We start from the raw sequence: 6,000 nt of genomic DNA, 5'->3' as shown, positions 1-6,000 counted from the left end.
CCTCATACAAAATGGTCAAACTAAGAAGTAGTACTGTAACAATGCCTTATCAAAATAACGTCACATATATAGACAATAATTAAATATTTAACAATTATATTGATTTAATACAAATAAATCATTAATATATGCAGTCCACCCAAAAATGAGCTGAACATATTTATCAATATCAAAGAGTGAGAAAATAAAGTGCAGCCTGACTAAAACCCAAACCAGAGACACTCAAAATACCATACCTCAGCACTACCAAAAAACCCAGAACCCTTAGAATACCATACAGCAGCTCTACAGCATAAACATTTTCAGTCTCATAGTTTTATGCATTGACATAACCCCCAGCATATTGAAATTTGTCCTTTTTCATTGGAACACTTAAGTAACAAAGTGAATTGACTTATGATTGAATTATGTACCATCATAGACTTATAATGGACCCTAAAAGTAAAGGTGAAAATATCACAGGGTGAAAAAATGTGCAGTTTGACTGGAATCAACCTGAATCAGAATATTATACATGTACGAGGGGTGTCCCAGAATTGCGTGGACTTTTGCTGTAACTCAAAAACTACTGAAAATAAAAACAAACAAAGTTAACATGAACAAAATGCAACTTTATTGCATTAGTACAAAAAATTTCAAAGTTGTCCGGCAACTGGATCAGTGTCTGTGGGCAGGGTAATGAGACAAGGGGTAGCGGGTGCGGGGCAGTCCATTCCGACGTTACGACGTCATTCCGGTGGCGTCGCTAGTTGTTAATAAATGCGTGGCGTCGAATGTCAGTTTTTCTCAACATAGTCGCCGCCTAACTATACACCTTATAAAATAATAATAATAATAATAATGATGATAATAAAGCATACTACTAACTTTTGTTACGATAATAGTGTTAAAGACGACGGTGATCATGCTGACGCCGTATTATTATTATTTATCATTATTATTATTTATCATTATTATTATTATTATTATTATTATTATTGTGGAGTTTATTTTGTACGCAAAGACAATATGCGTTAACAAGGGAAATAACCTATCATGCGCACTGCTTACTATAGCAGTTTGAGTTCACTTTCTTAAAAGAAAGGTACCCAGCAAAATACTAAAATATGTTAGCTGTGTGCGAGGCGAAAACAGGAAAGTATCACAAAGTGGTTAATTTGTTGTATTGTTGTGTTTTTGCCTTGCGAAACAAATAAATGCCAAGGCACAAATCTGCCACCATATTATTTTATTATCTGTCCAAGATATGTACATGCGTAAATAAAACTGTTTACTATTTAGGGGAGATAATTATGTGTAAACGGCCGGATAGCTCAGTTGGAGGAACGGTATTCCGAGAGTCAGCTAGGTGTTTGAGTCCCTTACATGCTGAGATATTTCAATATTACTATGTTAATAAGAATACATGTAGAATTGGAAGTGACTGTCTGCATATATGCATTTACAGATAAGCATTTTTCTGCATATAAATTAAATGCATTTAATTGTTTTAACACATAAATATACTGATTTACAGTAAGTTACGATCAAAGCTGTGATACCACCTTGATTTTTGTTAGTCAGTATACTTCACCAATACTTTCTTTGACTTTTCTTTACATATTTTCTGTTGATTGTATTTATCTCTGCACATGTATCAATTTGAAAATCAACTTCAAAATCATTTTTGCATTTATTTTGGATTTTTGGCCTATTTCGACACATTGTAACCAAAATTCATCTTCACTTGATGATTCAATTTCAATTTTGTGTATTTTCTAACATCTGTTCTATAAAATGATGTCTGCCGCCACATCCCTCACATAATTTACCCCATGCCGGACACTTCTCTTTTCTAAAATCGTGATTTTATCCACAATATTTCATTGTGATCGATTCTGATGTGGACGTTGTTGTTTCTTTACCACTGGTGGTTTATACTGACGCGGTTGGCTAGGGAGATTCAACTGTTGTTTTGTTTCTCAACTTTGTGGATTGGTTGATCATTTGTATTGCGAACTTCTTTCACATGCTAATTCGATTGTTCGTAAGCTCGGCATATTTTGATTGCCTTTTCAAAGTCCAGATGTTCTTCTCTTATCAGCAGTTCTTGTTGTTTACCGTTGCTGCTAATTTTATCTCTAAGCATTCTTTCTTTCTGTGTATCAAAATTACAAGACTCAACATGCTTTCAAAACTCTGTAAGAAAACTGTCAAATGATGTATATTCATCTGGATTTGTTACCCAAAATCTGTGTGATTCTAGCACTTCATTTTTTTCTAGGATTGCATTAGCTTTCTATTTTGTCAAATACTTTGTCCACTTTCAGTAATTGTTCTGCATTTGCCCATGTAAATTGATCATAAATCTCTATAACTTTAGGTCCAGCACAGTGTTATAGGATCTACATCTACATCGTACGTCGGCGCAATCACACTTGGTTATAACGCGACGTGTGGTGCTAGGTCAAGGAAAAGAAATATACAAGAAATGATAGAAAGTTAGAAGAGGTTGGATAGGTCAAAAGAAAGAGATATAGACAAAAAGTCTGGCCAGCTACATTTCGTCTCTTCAACCCAAACCTCTCTGGTTACGATGGCCGGGGCCGGCACAGCCTTGAATATCACTAGTGGGAACTTGTAGCTGGGCCCCTAATGGCGGATTAGAATGTGAGGGATGATAGCCCCTGCTTGAAGGATACCAAGTCAGGGGCCTCTGCAACGGAGGCAGGTAGGCTGTTCAAGGTTGTGGCTGTACGAGGGAAGAAGGAGTTCTTGTAGTACGATGTAAATGTAGATGGTAGATGGAACTTCTTGGAGTGGTCACTTCTAGTGCGGCTTGGGGCAGGGGTGAGATAATCGCGGACTGGTATGTCCACAAGGTCATTGGTGATCTTGAGCATCATGGTCAGATGGGTTTTGGTTCGCCGTGACTCTAATGTCTCCCACCCCAAGTGTTGGGTCATTGAGGATACGCTGCAGGTGTTGTGGTAACGGTTCGTCACATATCTTGCAGCTCTCCTCTGGACCATCTCGAGCTTGCGTGTAAGGTCCTTGGTAAAAGGCTTCCAAACGGTGGAGCAATATTCAAGGCCTGATCGCACGAGTGACATGTAGGCTGTGCTCTTGACCTTTTCGTTGCTGATGCGCAGGTTGCGTCGAAGGAAGCCGAGTGTACTGTTGCCCTTCTTCACAATCTTTAAACATGTTGGTTCCAGGAGAGGTTTCCAGACATATGGACTCCGAGGTACTTGGTTGTCGAGTCTATTTCGAGTGTGTGGCCCTTCAAGGTGTACGGGTATATGATGGGGTTCCTCTTCCTATGGACCCTGATTAAGCAGCACATCTCTTGGTGGAAACTCATGCCCCAGCGTTTCTCCCCCAATGCCGGCTTCTTCAGGTCATCCTGTAAAATGTAGCAGTCCTCTTCAGTGGCGATTTCCCGGTGTACCACACAGTCGTCAGCAAAGAGCCTGGTCCTGGACGTGACATGAAGTGGCAGGTCGTTGATGAAGACCAGGAAGAGTATGGGTCCGAGCACGCTTCCCTGGGGGGACTCCGCTGATAACGGGTGCTGGGTCGGACGTTGCTCCATCAACGACTATGCGCTGAGTGCGGCCTGTGAGAAATGCCTCAATCCACTTCAGGGTATGGTTTCTGATGCCATAATGATGAAGCTTGGCTAGCTGACGGCTGTGTGGGACGCGGCACTGCGAGGTCATGTTGTTTACGCCGGTCCATGGACTTGGTGAGCTAATCTGTCAGCGTTAGTTGCTGGGTTTCGCAACTCCGCTTTCTTCTAAATCCATGCTGGCTGTCGGTAAGTATCTTGTGACTGTTCAGATGATTCATTATGTTGCTGACGATGATGTGCTCCAGCATCTTGCAGGTTATGCAGGTGAGGGATACCGGCCTATAGTTGCTGGCTTTGAAGCGTTCACCTTTCTTAAATATGGCTGACACGTTGGCTGTTATCCACACTTCAGGTATGCTACCAGATGAGAGGCACTTTTGTAGATGACGACCAGGTATGACGAACACTTCAGCCATCTCCTTCAGTATGCGCGCAGAGATCATGTCTGGGCCTGCTGCCTTCTTAAGGTTGAGCTTCCTGAGTATTGTAAGCACTCCCTTGTTGGTTATCTCTATGTCAGGCATGGTGGGGGATGGTTCGCCCTCTGGATTTGGGATGCTGGATTTGTCCTCCCTAGTAAAAACGAATTGGTATTGGTTGTTTAGGATGTGAGCTTTGTCGATTGATTATGCGTGTAACTTGCCCTTGTCTTTCAGTGGTGAAACCCCCGTAGTTGTCCCTTCTCAACGATTTGATGTAATTCCAGAACTGTTTTTGCTTAGATGATTGTTCTGATGCTGGATCGTTCTTCTAAGTATCGCCAATATTCTTGTCGTTCTTTCTTTTGAGTTTCTCTTTTGGCCTGATGGTATCGCCGCCTATCCTTGAGAGAACCGGTTGATTTGAACTTGGATAGTAGCTTGTTTCTTTTTCGATGGAGATACTTTACTGTTTTGGTGATCCATGGTTTGTGTACCTTGTTGCCCGAGATGGTCTTGGAGGGAATGTACCTGGTGACTAATGACTTCAACTTACTCTCAAAAATCTTCCAAGAATGGTCGGCCGAGCTGTTGACTGTCTCTTCAGTGAACTGTGTAAATATGACGTCAGTTCAGCCTTGAAGCTTTCAAAGTCAGCTTTTCTGTATTGAAGGACATTCCTTGGAGCTTTACGAACTCACATGGGGCGGAGGCTTGACTCTATGAACACTGCGTCATGGTCAGCTATGCCAGGGAGGACTTCGCAACGGTTGATGAGAGACTGGTTATTGGTGAAGAAGAGGTCGAGGCAGGATATTTACTTGTATCCTTTCATCTTTCTCAGCATTTCCACTGGCAGTCAGGTAAATTTCCATTTGGCGCTTCCATTTGATAAAGTTATGTGATATGTTACCATTTTCAACATCTTAATGTCCAGGGGGTCTAAACGTATCTGCGATGATTGTCAGTTCGAAAAATACCGATTACGAATCCTTAGTTTGAATAATATTGAGTACGTATCTTCAAATCGAACAATACTGAGTACGAATCTTCCCCTTCCCGAAAATGGTTTGGGCGATATATTTTACTTAAGTGGCAGAAATACTTCACACTGCAGGTGTGCAACAAATAATTGCATATTCCTCCGATGCCACCATGTTGATAGGGTTCTATTATATGCAATTATATGACAATACGTTTTCAGAACGTTAACTTTTATTCCATTCATACAGACGCTTACAATGTTACATACCACTAAATAAGACATATATCTGTATATGCTCGTTTTGTAAAACAGTTTGAAATAGAAAAAAATATGCAAGTGTAAATTTAAGAGTAAATAAGGTTTACTTGTTTGATTTAATATTTATTTTGGATGTTGGACATATTTTTATACAGAGTCTGTCGTAATTCATTCATTCTTGCACGCGCATGCGTGGATACGAAGTTTGAAGCGTAGGTTTAAACAATACTTTTATCAATGAAATAGTAATTTTCATATTTTTTGCTTTCATGTTTAGAAATGTTTCTTTTAACTGAGTGCATAATTTCGATCTTTCAAAGCTTATTGACCACTATGCAAACAATATTTAAACAAAAAGTGATCTAAATGTGACAATCCTGCAAAATGAAGATCTACTTTTATCGAGGTTTCACCCGAAAGTGGCTGTTGTTCAGCAAAGCCGTTTACCCTATTAATTTCTGAAATGCAGCTATAACTCTGTATACATTGCTTGCAAGTAATGAATATTTGCTGGAGTATCGTAATACGGTTCAAATCCATCCCTATCCGAAAGTTTGTGAGCTGTCTGTATCATATAAAAACACCATTTGATAAAGATGAACGGGGTGTAAATATATGCTGTCAACATTAGAAATCCTGTTTTTTTTTTGTCTGTGCAATTAATATTCACCGCTCATTGTAAGATATTCTGGTGCCTTGGCTGAAATTATTGAAGTTCCCGAAGT

The sequence above is a fragment of the Ruditapes philippinarum genome, unplaced genomic scaffold, assembly GCF_026571515.1.
Source record: "Ruditapes philippinarum isolate M1 unplaced genomic scaffold, ASM2657151v2 ctg771_1_1_1_1, whole genome shotgun sequence".
NCBI classification, from domain to species: domain Eukaryota; kingdom Metazoa; phylum Mollusca; class Bivalvia; order Venerida; family Veneridae; genus Ruditapes; species Ruditapes philippinarum.
The sequence above is the reverse complement of the archived record's forward strand: the minus strand, read 5'-3'. Positions refer to the sequence as shown.